Below are 16,157 nucleotides of genomic sequence, written 5' to 3'. Positions count from 1 at the left end.
AACAGAGGCCAACCAGAGAATATTGAGAAGAAAAGCGGCTAGTAAGCCTGATTTTTATTCAACTGTTGCAACAGAGTCCTCACTCACCACACGCAGGAGGGAGGAGAGAATACTGAACAATGATGTGTAAGCCCTTATGTAAACTTTTGAATTTGCCCACCCTGTAGGCTAAGACCACCCCCTAAAACATCATACATACACCACAGAAGGAGGCGGTCTACAACAGAAATCCTACCTGCCGGGATACCAGATAATGGTCACTGATTGCATTACCTGGGCAGCCTGGCCATTCTTTTGTGATGGTTAATACTTTAGTTCCTGAATCCAGGTCACAGGCTCACCCTAGTATTACACAAATATGGCCTTAAGACAGGATTTGTAAGCAATAGACAATGGAGAGGCTTTCCCATTCCCTTCCTCCTTGCAGAGAAATATTTGAGGTCAATATGGGAGAGTCAAAATGGCTTCAGGATTGCTCTCCTGTACTATTTCAGACACGTGGTTTATATACTTATGTATTGGTTTGTCTTGTACATTTATGAACATTTAATTTATATTTGAGGGATGCGGGTGGTGCTGTGGGTTAAACCACAGAGCCTAGGTCTTGCTGATTAGAAGGTCGGCAGTTCGAATCCCCGTGATGGGGTGAGCTCCCGTTGCTCCTGCCAACCTAGCAGTTCGAAAGCACTTCAAAGTGCAAGTAGATAAATAGGTACCACTCCAGCGGGAAGGTAAATGGAGTTTCTGTGTGCTGCTCTGGTTTGCCAGAAGCGGCTTAGTCATGCTGGCCACATGACCCAGAAGCTGTACACCAGCTCCCTTGGCCAATAAAGCGAGATGAGCGCCGCAACCCCAGAGCCGGCCACGACTGGACCTAATAGTCAGGGGTCCCTTTACCTTTACTAATTTATATTTGAGACCCTAGAATTCTTATAACACTAACAAGGCAAATCTACACACATTTATCTGGATGGATACCACATCAACCTAAGATGGAGACGTATAGGCTGTGAGGGGGAGGGGCAGTGTTGTGTATGGTAAGTTTAGTGGATGCTGGAAGCTGGATAGACAGAAGACTGTCTTGCTCTGAGCTGGAGCCAGAGCTTTGGCTTGGGGCCTCCCAGGAAACCTAATAGGGAAGCAAGATCAATGGGAGGTTAATGCTGTGAAACCCTCCATCCTCATACATATGTGTAAACAAAGCCTAATAGCCTAAAGACACCACAGTCCTCATTCCAAGGAAACTGGAACCCTGGGTAAGCACAGATACCCCTGGAGTCTCCTGCCACCCAGAGATGTTCACAACAGCCCTTTTCCACCATCCCACACCACTTCCCCATGTGAAGAACAGAAGATGCTCCATCAGTTCTCTCCAAATGCATCTTACCTGCAGGAACCAGACTATTGGGACTGCTTAAAGGTAAAGGGACCTCTGACCATTAGGTCCAGTCATGGACGACTCTGGGGTTGCGGCGCTCACCTCGCTTTTTTGGCTGAGGGAGCTGGCGTACAGCTTCTGGGTCATGTGGCCAGCATGGCTAAGCTCCTTCTGGTGAACCAGAGCAGCGCACGGAAACACCGTTTACCTTCCTGCCGGAGCGGTACCTATTTATCTACTTGCACTTTGACGTGCTTTCGAACTGCTAGGTTGGCAGGAGCAACGGGAGCTCACCCCATTGCGGGGATTCAAACTTCCGACCTTCTAATCAGCAAGTCCTAGGCTCTCTGGTTTAGACCACAGCGCCACCCGCGTCCCTCTATTGGGACTGCTTAGCCAACGTAAATAATAAAGAGAGAGGTCTTTGCCAACGTTTTCCATCCTGTTCACACTGGAAAGCAGCACTGAAAAGGGTCTTCTTGCCTGTGGGAGATGGGGACAATAGAAAAGCTCAACTTGTTGTCCCTTCAGCACTTAACAGCCCCTGCTGAAAACACAGGGTTGTACCCAATGCTGCCTGCAGGGACTTCAGCAGGTGCTTTCTGTCTCCTCTGAGTTTGAGTCCACATCACAATGCAGCCAGTCATGCGCTAGGTGGATGTTGCCAGGGGCCGGCTGAGGTTTATATAAATCAGACCCTTTCCCTGTTTCCCCAGTGTCTGTTCCTGAGGCCTCAGTAAAGCCATTAAGCCTTGGATCTTGCTTGAACCCAAATTGACTTCACTTTCAATCTTGCAACTGTGTCTAAATGCAGGCAAGTTAGAAGGGATACTCTCAGTCTAGCATAGGGGACTATCAAGTACAAAATCCTGTGGAAGAAGTACCGTGTAGCTGGTATGGGTCAGCTTTTCACAACTAGTGGTTTATGGATCTGTTTATGGCATGCATATCCTGCCTTTCTTTCAAGGTGAGGTCCATATTTCTCCTCCCTGTCTTCTCCTCACAAGAATCTGGTGAGGCCAGCTAGGCTGAAAGTGAGTGACTAGCCCGAGGTCACCCAGGGAGTCTCCTGGCTGAGTGGGGCTTTTAACCCACCTTTCCCAGGTCCAAGTCTACTATGACACACTGTCTCTCCTAGAATCCTGACACGGTGGCCGTGCATTCCAGGGCACCAAGAGCTGTTGCCCAGCAACAAAGTGTGTGGCCATTTGAACGGAGGTTCTGGCATCCTCAGTGTGTAGAACCTTGCAGAGGTTTGCTGTAGTGACCCTTGCTTCGTCGGTATAGAATATGGCATCTGGAAAACTCCTGGCAGTAAGTGAATTGTTGTAAACAAAAACTGCTCCCTTTCCCTTCTGGGGTACACAAGAGCCCTTATAAAGTCCTTTGTAGGTTCTCCATCGGTAGGAGAAAATAACAGAGGCCAACCAGAGAATATTGAGAAGCAAAGCAGCTAGTAATCTTGATCTTTATTAAAGCTGTTGCAACAGGCTGCTCTCCCACACGCAGGAGAGACAAGGAGGACCCAGGACAAAGGTGTGCAAGCCCTTATATAGACTTTTGAGCTGCCCACCCTGGAGCCCAAGACCACCCCCCAATACATCATACATACATCACAGAAGGGGGGTAGCCCAAGACCACCCCCCGGAGCGGACTACAACAGAAATCTGAGTGCGTTTTTTTATCCTGTCTGCCAGGTTACCTGATTGGATTACCTGGGCATCCTGGCCACTCTTTTGTTATGATAACTACTCAACTCCTGAATCCAGGTAACAGGCTCACCCTATTCATACCTTAACTGCGCCCTTGAGATAGGATTTGTGAGCAAAGATACAATGGGGAGGCTCCTCATTTCCTTCGACCTTGCAGATAAATATTTGAGGTCAATTTGGAAGAGACAAATGGTTTCAGGACTTTTTCTGTGGGGTTTCAGACATGTGGTCTAAACATTTATGTATGTGAGACAAATTGAAATTGCAGAGTTTTGAAAAATTAAAAGATAAAGTGCGAGACTGGCTTCATTATTATCAGATAATGGAGGCATATAATTTGGACAAGAAAATTGGCTTCCAGGTGGAAAAATCAAAATTGGAAACAGAATTGTTAGAATCCAATACTAAGATTTTGTCAAAAATGTATAACTTGTTGTTGAAATGGAATACTCAGGATGAAACCGTGAAATCTGCTATGATTAAATGGGCACAAGATCTAGGATATAACATTATGTTTGCTGACTGGGAACAGTTGTGGACCACAGGCATGAAATTTACGGCATGTAATGCCCTAAGAGAGAATATTATGAAAATGATATACAGGTGGTACATGACACCAGTGAAGCTTGCAAAAATTTACCATGCGCCCGATAATAAATGTTGGAAATGTAAAGAAAATGAAGGTACTTTCTTTCACCTTTGGTGGACGTGCCCAAAGGTTAAGGCTTTCTGGGAGATGATATATAATGAATTGAAAAAGGTATTTAAATATACCTTCTTGAAGAAACCAGAGGCCTTTCTCCTGGGCATAGTCGGCCAATTGGTGCCAAAGAGGGACAGAACTTTCTTTATGTATGCCACAACAGCAGCAAGAATACTCATAGCAAAGTATTGGAAGACACAAGATCTACCCACCTTGGACGAATGGCAGATGAAGGTGATGGACTATATGGAATTGGCAGAAATGACTGGCAGAATCCGAGACCAGGGAGAAGAGTCGATGGAGGAAGATTGGAAAAAGTTTAAAGACTATCTGCAGAAATATTGTAAAATTAAGGAATGCTAGAATGATGTTGGATAGAAACTAAGTGAACTTTAGCTGAAAGGTTATAAGGAATATGAAAAAATGATTTAATATGTAAAAATCTAAAATTATAATACTTTATGATTAATGATTAGGATACATAAAGAGGGGAGGGATTTGCTGAACGAAATAACTGAACTGGAATACAAAAAAGGGAGGTGTGAGGAGGTCCTGGAACTAAGCAAATGAAGGTCAAGTAATGGAAGGAATGAATTGCTGCACGTGATTGGCTAATTCCGGAATTCTCCTGTAGGCCAATCAGGTTGTGGATTCACTTCCATCTGGAGCTGGATTGGGTGGCTCCTGCAGACCAGTCATACTGCTGCATTGTTCTAGGACCAATCAGACTGCTGCATTCTGAATCCTATTGTTCTAGGACCAATCAGACTGCTGCATTTTGGATCCTATTCAACTCAGTACATAACAAACACACAAACAGAAATTTGCTTTTAGGTGCTTCCTTGTCCCCATTTTGCAAAAAGGTCCTCTATCCCACGCCCCTCCCAGTGTAAATATTAGCATCTTTAGAAATCTGCTTAAAAAATGTGACATCCCTGCCTGGGGGCCTGATCCATTCCTCACATTCTGACATTCCTGTTTCTTTTCTCTCTATTCTCATGGATGGAGAATTGATTTAAACGAACACAAAATCTCAGAAATCAGCCTGGAAGAAGGGGAGGATCTTCCTCCAAGGTAATGCTGTGCTAACCCCACCCCCCATTATCAATCACTTTCAGAAGCCCCCTGATCCATTTCTGTGGTGCTGCTGCTTGGGTTCTTTGAAGGACAGGAGGCAATGGAAGCTGCTTGGGACTTCCAGAGAATTGAGGGACCACAACTGGGGGTTTGAGAAGGCAGCCATTTCCTTTCTGACACAAGCAGCCCTGTTTCAGTTCTACTATTCAGTGGGCCATGAATGCTGTAAATAACAGTTCGAAAGCATGTCAAAGTGCAAGTAGATAAATAGGTACTGCTCTGGTGGGAAGGTAAACGGCGTTTCCGTGCGCTGCTCTGGTTCACCAGAAGCGGCTTAGTCATGCTGGCCACATGACCCGGAAGCTGTACGCCGGCTCCCTCGGCCAATAAAGCGAGATGAGCGCCACAACCCCAGAGTCTGCCACAACTGGACCTAAAGGTCAGGGGTCCCTTTACCTTTACCTATTAACATACCGGTAAGTGTACTTTTTATATTCCCTTCCACTCTCCCTAGTAAAATAACATGTCTTTGGGGAAGCCTGATAGTGAATGCTGATTCCTGTCCTGCCCCTCCCCCGCACTTACTGGCAAATAAAGTGCATCCCTAGTGGGTGGGGCACACACTCGTAGGTACTATGTTGTGGACCCCAGGACTAGGTCAGACAAAATGTGCTTGGGAGGAGTCGCAAGGTTGGAAGGAGCAGGGACCGAGCAACGGGAGCTCACCCCATTGTGGGGATTTGAACCACCGACCTTCTGATAGGCAAGTCCTAGGCTACAGCCTCAAATATTTCCCTGCAAGGAGGAAGGAAATGCAGGGGTGGGGGGGTGGGGAATCCAGTTGGTCTTTGGATTGTAGGGGCTTACACCTCCCTTTTCAAATACAGTCTGGCAAGTTATCTGTTAAGCTGAGCACACTATCAATATGCTTCAGGATTGCTCTCCTGTACTATTTCAGACATGTGGCTTATATACTTATGTATGTGTTTGCCTAAACGGCCTCTGCCCAGTATATCTGAAGGAGTGCCTCCACCTCCATCATCCAGCCTGGACACTGAGGTCCAGCGCCGAGGGCCTTTTGGTGCTTCCCTCCCTGCGAGAAGTGAGGCTACAGGGAACCAGGCAGAGGGCCTTTTCGGTAGTGGCGCCTGCCCTGTGGAATGCCCTCCCATCAGATGTCAAGGAAATAAACAACTACCTGACTTTTAGAAGACATCTGAAGGCAATCCTGTATCAGGACGTTTTTAATGTTTGATGTTTTATTGTGTTTTTAATATTCTGTTGGGAGCTGTCCAGAGTGGCTGGGGAATAAACAATGGGCAGGGTATAAACAATAAATATGATGATGATGATGAACATTTAATTTATACTTGAGACGATGAACATTTAATTTATACTTGAGACCTTAGAATTCTTTTAACACCACCCTCTTCTGAGGGAGTCGGTTCAGCTCTGACCTTCAGATAGTTCTCCCTAAGGTTGAGTCAGAATCTCCTTTTTTGTACAGTGGTACCTCGGGTTAAGAACTTAATTCGTTCTGGAGGTCCATTCTTAACCTGAAACTGTTCTTAATCTGAAGCACCACTTTAGCTAACGGGGCCTCCTGCTGCCGCTGCGTCGCCACCGCACAATTTCTGTTCTTATCCTGAAGCAAAGTTCTTAACCGGAGGTACTATTTCTGGGTTAGCGGAGTCTGTAACCTGAAGCGTCTGTAACCCGAGGTACCACGGTAGTTTGAATCCGTTGGTTTGGGCCCCACCCAAACGAGCTTGCTCCATCTTCCGCGGGACTGCCCTTGGAAGTGTCAATGCAAAGGTTTTCCTCGCAGGGCACGTTTTCCTGGTTTGGAAATGTAAACTGCAAACATTCTTGTTATGTACTGAGTTGAATAGGATCCAAACTGTAGCAGTCTGATTGGTCCTAGAACAATAGGATCCAAAAGGCAGCAGTCTGATTGGTCCTAGAACAATAGGATTCAGAATGCAGCAGTCTGATTGGTCCTAGAACAATGCAGCAGTATGATTGGTTGGCAGGAACCACCCAATCCTGCTCCAGATAGAAGTGAATCCACAACCTGATTGGCTTACAGTAGAATTCCAGAATTAGCCAATCATGTGCAGCCCATTGTGTAAATAATGTATATAAAGCAGATACTGTGAGGGGACATTTATTCATTCCTCCTCACCACTATGAGCTGAATAAAGAGCATGAAATCACTTTGCGACTCTGAGTATATTTCACTGGCGACGAAGGTGGGATCCCGCTGAGCTGACTGCCACACACAGCACCGCAGCACCGCCAACTGCCGCACCGCTGCCTCGCACCGTGTATCCAGGCTTCAGCTCCGGGGCACAAGGAACTCAGAATGGCAGCCAACAGCAGCTTCTCGCCATTCAACCCAGCATCTGGAGACTGGGAAGCGTACGCCTCCCGTTTCACCTTCCTCCTAGAAGCCAAAGGGGTCACCGACGAAGAAGACGCCAAGAAGAGGGCGATATTCTTCAGCGTCTGCGGAGAGGAGACGTTTGAAATCGCCCGGGCTCTCCTTGCGCCTGAAGACGTCGCTACTGTTCCATACAAAACAATAATGGAACAGCTGAAGGGGCACTTTTCGCCGCAGCCCTCAGTGGTGGCTCGTCGAAATGCCTTCTACGCAAAGCGGCAAGCCCCTGGGGAAACCATAACTGGGTTTGTGACCTCTCTCCGCCAAGCCGCCCGGTTCTGCAACTTCTCAGAGCTGGAGAACATGCTTCGTGACCGCCTCGTCGGTGGCCTGAAGGATGAGAAGCTGCAACGGCGCCTCTACGCTAAGAAGGACCTAACGTTCCAGGTCGCTCTGGAGGAGGCCCTGGCAACAGAAGCTGCCGAGAGGTCGACCCAAGAGGCACGGCCGAGCCTGCCATCCCAACCGAGGGTCCACCATGAAGACCTCACCGACGACTCAGGATCCGACAGGGAGGAGGTGCACCGAGTACAGCAGCGCACTCAAGCAGCGCACAGACCACAGCTGCCTCGACGAGAAGGAGGGAACTGCGCAAGCTGCGGGGAGAGTCACGAGAGGAGGACCTGCCGTTTCCGCAACGCAGAGTGCAGGCAGTGCAGAAAATCGGGACACCTCGCCCGGGTGTGTCGGGCTCGGCCCACCCGACACCAGGCATCAGATGACCAATCCAAGAGCCCCAGGTCCCGGGGCCCAACGCACCAAGGCAACTCGACGGAGCTCACGGACTTCCAGGTATACCAGTTGCCCCACCCCAACGTAGAGAAAATTTATGTAGAGGTACAGATAGAGGGGGCCCCATGCCGCATGGAGCTTGACACGGGTTCAACTCTATCCATAATCTCGGCAAGGACCTTAAGGAAACTGTGTCCCACTGGGGGTCCCAAACTCAGGCCGGCCCCATTCACCCTCCGGGACTTCCAGAAACGTAAGGTCCCCACAATGGGGGTGGGGACCTTCAGGGTGCAATACCGAGGGCGGACGCGGCAACTGGACTTGCTTGTGGTCAAGGGCCCCTACATTAGCTTACTGGGATTGGCATGGTTTGGACCACTGGGGCTAGCTGTCACCGGGGTGAACCACACTAGCTTACAAGTGGACATGGACGCCATATGCAAGGAATTTCCAGGGGTTTTCGATGGGAAATTGGGACAGTATACGGGCCCCCCCATTGCGCTACAGCTTGACCCCGCAGTACGACCGGTCAGGCTCAAGGCCCGCCGGGTCCCGTTCGCCTTGAAACCCCGTATAGACGAGGAATTGGACCGACTCGTAGAGCAAGGAGTGCTGGAGCCGGTGCCTAATGCTCCCTGGGAAACCCCAATCGTCACACCCGTCAAGCCTAATGGTTCGGTCCGCATCTGCGCAGACTACAAATGTACCATAAACAAGGCCCTCACGGCCCACGCATACCCAGTGCCAGTGGTCAGCCATGTCCTTGCCACCCTGGCTGGGTCGAAAATTTTTGGCAAGCTGGACTTGGCCCAAGCATATCAACAGCTGCCAGTAGATGAGGCCACAGCAGAGGCACAGACGATTGTGACGCACAGAGGAGCGTTCAGGGTAAAGCGGCTGCAATTCGGTGTCAGCGTGGCACCAGGCATATTCCAGAATATAATGGACTCTCTCCTTAAAGGGATTCCTGGCGTCACCCCCTTCTTCGATGATGTGTTGATTGCCGGCCCCACACCAGAGGAGTTTGAGGACCGCCTCCGCACCGTTCTGCACCGTTTCCAGACGGCGGGTCTCAAGGTGAAGCGGGAAAAATGTCTACTAGGAGTGCCTCAGGTGGACTTTCTGGGATTTATGGTGGACGCAGAAGGGGTCCACCCGACTGGGGACAAGGTACGGGCCATTTGTGATGCCCCAGCGCCCAAGAGCAAGACTGAACTTCAGGCCTTCTTGGGACTATTGAACTTTTACCATTCCTTCCTTCCCCACAAGGCGGCGGTAGCGGAGCCCCTACACAGACTCCTGGACAAGCGGGCCCCTTGGGTGTGGGGCCAGCGCCAGGAGGCCGCATTCCAGGCAGTCAAGGACTTGCTTGTCTCAAACTCGGTCTTGGCACACTTCGACGAGAGGCTGCCGGTGGTGCTAGCATGCGACGCCTCACCCTATGGCATTGGAGCTGTCCTGGGGCACCAACTCCCGGATGGAAGAGAGGTACCGGTGGCGTACTTTTCCCAGACACTCAACACAACCGAGCGGAACTACTCGCAAATCGACAAGGAGGGTCTGGCAATCGTAAAGGGAGTAAAAAAATTCCATGATTTCTTGTACGGGCGGCCCTTCACCGTGGTGACTGACCACAAGCCGTTGCTTGGCTTGTTTGCCCCCGAAAAGCAGACCCCCCAAGTGCTGTCTCCTCGCGTCCTCAGGTGGTCAATTTTCCTTGCCAGCTACCAGTATGCACTGATTCACCGACCTGGGAAGGCGATGGGCCATGCGGACGCCCTCAGCAGGCTACCACTACCGGAAACAGGCCCTGACCCAGCACCTGCACAAGAGGTTATGAGCCTGGAGCTGCTTCCCGACCGCCCCATTCAGGCACAAGAAGTTGCACACCATTCCAAGAAAGATAGGGTCATCTCCCGGGTCCTGGACTGGGTGTGGAGGGGATGGCCCAGCAGCAGCCCCGGGCCAGAATTCGCCGGCTACACAACCCGCAAACATGAACTGTCGGCCCACAAGGGGTGCCTGTTATGGGGAAGCAGAGTCGTTGTTCCCCAGCCCCTCTGCAAAAGGGTCCTCACAGCCCTACACGAGACACATCCAGGGGTAGTAAGAATGAAGGCCCTTGCCAGGAGTTATGTGTGGTGGCCGGGGATCGATGGAGAGATAGAGGCCTGGGTCAAACACTGCCAGGCCTGCCAAGAATCCCGCCCAGATCCCCCAAGGGCCCCAGTCCAGTCCTGGGAGTCCGCCCGAGCACCATGGTCACGCCTGCATGTGGATTTCGCTGGCCCCTTTCAGGGGAAAACATTCTTCATAGTGGTGGACTCCTACACCAAATGGCTGGAAGTCGCACTGGTACCGTCCACTTCCACGTCCGCAGCCATCCGGGTACTACGCAGGCTGTTTGCAACCCACGGGCTCCCTGACACTCTCGTCTCAGACAACGGGACTGCATTTACGTCAGGAGAATTCCAAACCTTCACAGCGCAGAACGCCATCCGCCACATCCGTTCGGCGCCGTTCCACCCTGCCACCAATGGCCAAGCAGAACGCATGGTGCGGACCACCAAGGACACCCTTCGCCGCATGACGCAAGGGGACTGGGAGTACCGCCTTGCCACATTCCTTCTAGCACAGCACAGCACCCCCAGCTCAACGACTGGCCGGAGCCCCGCTGAACTACTAATGGGTCGGCGCCTTGCAATCAGATTGGACCGCCTTCACCCCGATAGAGCTCAGGATGAGGTAGTGGTGGGGGAAGGCAGGAACCCCCGGACCTTCGAGGCCCAGGACCCAGTGTACGCAAAGAATTTTGGGGCAGGCCCAGCATGGGTACCCGCCACAATCACCAGGGTCACTGGCCCCGTGTCGTACGAGGTGCTAACGGATGGGGGGCAATGCTGGCGCCGCCACTGCGACCAGATACGGCGACGATTCCCGGGAGAAAACCAGGAGGAGGACAGGTCAGAGGAGTCCCAAGGGAACAGCGGGGCAGTGAGGCCCATAGAGCAGGAGGGGCCAGCAGGAGAGGCAGAATCAGTAAATACAGAGAGGACCCGTGAGGCCGAAAGGACACCGGAACCAGAACCACGACTGAGCGAGCCGGTTGCACCAGACCAAACAGCCGCATCACAGCCAGCATCCCTGGAACACGAGCCAGAACCCGGAGCCCGGACCAGGGAACACCCCAGGCCACAACGCACACGTAGGCCGCCGGCATACCTTGAGGACTATGAATGCGACCTCCCGGGCAGGACTGGAACTTAGAGGGGAGGGGTGTTATGTACTGAGTTGAATAGGATCCAAACTGTAGCAGTCTGATTGGTCCTAGAACAATAGGATCCAAAAGGCAGCAGTCTGATTGGTCCTAGAACAATAGGATTCAGAATGCAGCAGTCTGATTGGTCCTAGAACAATGCAGCAGTATGATTGGTTGGCAGGAACCACCCAATCCTGCTCCAGATAGAAGTGAATCCACAACCTGATTGGCTTACAGTAGAATTCCAGAATTAGCCAATCATGTGCAGCCCATTGTGTAAATAATGTATATAAAGCAGATACTGTGAGGGGACATTTATTCATTCCTCCTCACCACTATGAGCTGAATAAAGAGCATGAAATCACTTTGCGACTCTGAGTATATTTCAATTCTCCTAGAGAAGGCGAACCTCGGTCTTGCAGGGCACGTTTTCCTGGTTTGATGCTTGCGTTGGTTCGTCTGCATGCTCTCTCTCTCTCTCTCTCTCTCTCTCTCTCTCTCTCTGCCAAAGGGAACAAGAGCCAAAATCTGAAGTTACTTGCCTGCGACAGACAAGATCAGACCAGTCCCGCTCCAGAGGCGGAGTCTGACGCCCCAGAAAAAATCTCTCCTCCTCCTCCTCTTCTCTAACCTTGCTGACGAGGCTGGGACACCAGAGACTTGCTGTGTCACGGAAAGGAAAGGGACCACTGCGATGCTGCGCTAGCAGGCACAAAGCACCAGCTCCTCTCTCTTTCCCACCCCCCTCCTGCAAAATCCACCTTTTCGCCCGCCTGCAGACTCCTTACCTCCCCAAGCTTGAAAGTCCGGACGTCTTGAAGGTACGTGAGCCCTTGCAAAAATTCCCTTCCTCTCCCAACTTTACCCCATTAAAAAATTAGAACGTGCAAGTTCGTTTCTAGAAACATAAATAAATCATTGATAGACGAGTCGACGGAGCCCGGATCAAATGATCCTGGTTTATGGATGAATGTATTGAGTTGACGTTGCATTTGATGGGTCATTGGATAAACGGACGTTGCTTTTGATGGATCATTTGTTTGGGATTATCTGTTCCAAAAAGGCAGACGTTTCCCAAGGTTTGGGGGCAGAGATCTTTCTCTAATCTTTTCATCAAGGTAATAATAATAATAATAATAATAATAATAATAATAATATACCCCACCTTTTCGCCTAATGGCACTCAAGGCAGCTTACAGATAGAAACAAGAATGGCTAAACACTAAAAAAAAAAACCCCTAACATTAACAGCATGGGTAGGCATACTAAGACCCCAGGGTCGGATCTGGCCCAATCGGCTTCTAAATTTGGCCCACGGACAATCTGGAAATCAGCGTGTTTTTACATGAGTAGAATGTGTGCTTTTATTTAAAATGCATCTCTGGGTTATTTATGGGGCATAGGAATTCGTTCATTTCTCCTCCAAAAAATATAGTCTGGGCCCCCACAGGGTCTGAGGGACAGTGGACCAGCCCCCTGCTGAAAAAGTTTGCTGACCTCTGATTAACAGAATTAAAACTTGAATGTGGGGAACTGACTCAAAGGGACAGCGGTGGAGGTGGTAGCAGTAAATACTGGAGTCATTGGAGAAGCACAGCCGGCCAACCTTGCAAGGCAGGCGTACAAAGAAGGGGGTTGTAAGAGGCTGGGCGGAGCCCCTCCACTTTGCTTTGTGACTGAGGGAGGGGGAAAGGTGTGTCTCACAGACAATTTCTTAGGACCTTTGGAAGCTGCCTTATGCTGAGTCAGACCATGGGTCCCTCTAGCTCAGTCTACACTGACTGGTAGCAGCACTCCAGGATTTTTGGCAGAAGTCTCTCCCAGCTGCACCTGGAGATAAATCTGGGGACCTTCTGCACGCCCAGATTCTTGAGAGATCCCTGCAGGATCTGATCAGATCGTTGGCAGCCAAACTCTGGCTTCTTCTCGTCAATTTTTAATAAAACTAGGTAATAATAATAATAATAATAATAATAATAATAATAATTTAGTATTTATACCCCGCCCATCTGGCTGGGCTTCACCAGCCACTCTGGGCAGCTTCCAAAAAAATATATTAAAATACCGTAATACATCAAACATTAAAAGCTTCCCTAAACAGGGCTGCCTTCAGATGTCTTCTAAAAGTCTGGTAGTTGTTTTTCTCTTTGACATCTGGTGGGAGGGCATTCCACAGGGCGGGCGCCACTACCGAGAAGGCCCTCTGCCTGGTTCCCTGTAACTTGGCTTCTCGCAGTGAGGGAACCGCCAAAAGGCCCCTGGAGCTGGGCCTCAGAGTCTGGGCAGAACGATGGGGGTGGAGACGCTCCTTCAGGTATATTGGACCAAGGCTGTTTAGGGCTTTAAAGGTCAGCACCAACACTTTGAATTGTGCTCAGAAATGTACCTGTAAAGGGGCTAGTAAATGCATTTTGGATCACAACATGCAAGCTTATCTCCAACCCTATATAGCAGGGGTCAGCAAACATTTTCATCAGGGGGCCGGTCCACTGTCCCTCAGACCTTGTGGGGGGCCGGACTATATTTTTTTTTGGGGAAAGAACAAATTCCTATGCCCCACAAATAACCCAGAGATGCATTTTAAATAAAAGGACACATTCTACTCATGTAAAAACACGCTGATTCCCGGACCGTCCTCGGGCCGGATTGAGAAGGCGATTGGGCTGGATCCGGCCCCTGGGCCTTAGTTTGCCTACCCATGCTATATAGATTTGGTGGTGCTGACCGTCATCTGTCTGGTTCCCTTCAACAGAGGCTGATTTTTAAATCCTTGAGATTGCAAATTGCTCATCCAGGGGGCTGGGTGTTAATTAAACACCCGCTTGCTAATTTGGTTGTTTTTGAAAATATTTGGCTTCTGTTACATTGGAAAGAGTAGGCTGATAGGCAGAAGGAGGTTCTTTCTATTTGATAATGAGCAGTGGCTTATACAATTGCTAAGTTTCTCTTGCATACCCCAGAGCTAAGTCTGTTTGTCTGTTTACTTTGTCGCATTCCCCATGGAGTCCAATAACATATCCATACAGTTGCGGTCTAATTATTGATTTATTTTAAAGGATCTCGCCCCTTTGCTCTTCATTTTTTAAAATAGTTCCCAACAACTGCTTACAGATCTGTTAAAAAGCTCCTGATCAGCTGCTTACTTATCAGTTTTTTTAAAAAAAATAAAAAGACTGTCCTCGCTTTTATGACCGAAAAAGAAATAGCATCAAAGGGAAAAGGGAGGGGGAGGGAGGAGGAAGTGAACAAACTCAGGCATTGACTCTTAGTTACATATTAGTGATAGCCAAACCTTCTCCCTTCAAATAAGCTATATGGGCTTATTTCTTATTCTTTTTTAAATCCTTAAATGTCCCTGTTAAGTAAATTGGCTGAATAACTGGTCCCACGGTCTCTCGAGGAGCTTGATGGCTGAATTGGCAGGGCTAGCGGGGTTTGAACCCAGGCGTTCCTAGTCTGAGGCCAGCCGCTCTGAACTAGCATAAACAAAGCACCACTATCGAGGTGTTGGCTGTGTCAGATTGATTTAAATTTGGTGCTATTTTTAAATATATATTTTCTCTGTATTTTTAATTAAATTTTCTGTTTTACCTTTTAGAATGTTCACTTAAGCAACCTTAAAATATCAATGACTTCCCTTCTTCTCTTTCCATGGTTCATTTTGCATAACCTAAATCCCTGCATATTTCACATAAACTAAACCATTCAGGACAGTCCTAACTTGGAAGTCGAATGGAATCCGTTCCGGAACTCCGTTCGACTTACAAAACGTTTGGAAACCAAAGCATGGCTTCTGATTGGCTGCAGGAAGCTCCTGCAGCCAATCAGAAGCCGCTGAAGCGCCATTGGACGTTCAGCTTCCAAAGAACGTTCGCAAACCCGAACACTCACTTCTGGGTTTAAGGCATTTGGGAGCTAAAATGTCCGAGTACCAAGGCGTTTGGGATCTAAGGTATGACTGTATTCCATTATTACATCCATCAAAACTTATTTACACTGCTGAATTTATTTTTTTATTTTTTTAAAAAAGTTTTAAATGCTTTATTGTTCATTTTCCATATATATACAACACATAATTTTCTTCATTTCAGTCAGTCCAATAAGAATGTCTATGTTCACAAAAAATGCATAGAAATCCAATTATGCGTTTTCTACACAAACCTATGACTTCCCATTCTCTCCATATTTCTTTTATAATCAACATCTTACTTTAATTTATCGTTACTATTTTGTAAAAATTGTCTTTTCTATTTTGATATAATTTTCTTTCATATACATTATTTACAGAAATCATTCAAAGGCAACTGTCGTGCTTAGATTTCAACTACTTTTCAAATAAACCTTGAAATTAAGATAAATTCAACAGTTGAATCTATCTTAATGCTGCCAATGTTTTCAAGTGTACACAATTCCCTCCCCCCATATATTCAATAAACCTTTTCCCATCTTCTTTAAACATATGTTCTTCTTGTTCTCTTATTCTATATGTTAGGTATGCAAGCTGCGCATATTCCTGTGTGTGTACTTTTAAATATTTTTTTAAAGTTAGGCATGTTCATTAACATAATGGCTCTGTTCTGAGTAAGACTAACATTGGAAACAGCTCATTGAAATGAATGGGTCTAAGTCAGGCATGTCTGTCGCCTTGAAAGGACCTACTCTGAGTAGGGCAACAACCCTAGTCCATTTTAGCATAAGGTTACCAGATTTTTTTCAATGAATCCGGGGACACTTTTCAACTTCAGTAAGAATGATAGGATAAGGTTACCAGATTTTTTTCAATGAATCCAGGGACACTTAAATAAATAAATACTACACGTTCGGGATGTTGATGCTGCAGTGATGGCGGTGGC

General features: G+C 48.3%; 1 protein-coding gene across 2 annotated transcripts in view; it reads left to right on the top strand.

The window, feature by feature from the left end:
* The first annotated feature begins 1,741 nt into the window (after window positions 1–1,741).
* Window positions 1,742–16,157, top strand: part of FBXO2 (F-box protein 2) — a 31,258-nt gene continuing 16,842 nt past the window's right edge. The window contains exons 1-2 of one of the 2 annotated variants that reach the window (XM_081018015.1): window positions 1,742–2,692; window positions 11,816–12,125. The gene's annotated coding sequence lies outside the window, so the exon portion shown is untranslated. Of the gene's footprint in view, window positions 2,693–4,432; window positions 4,868–11,815; window positions 12,126–16,157 lie in introns of those variants that run through there. The other variant, XM_081018014.1, reaches the window with a different exon arrangement.

Source organism: Podarcis pityusensis, assembly GCF_964106645.2.
Source record: "Podarcis pityusensis genome assembly, chromosome: 8".
Taxonomy (NCBI): domain Eukaryota; kingdom Metazoa; phylum Chordata; class Lepidosauria; order Squamata; family Lacertidae; genus Podarcis; species Podarcis pityusensis.
Note: the sequence above shows the minus strand (reverse complement) of the source record. Positions and strands in the feature narration are given on the sequence as shown.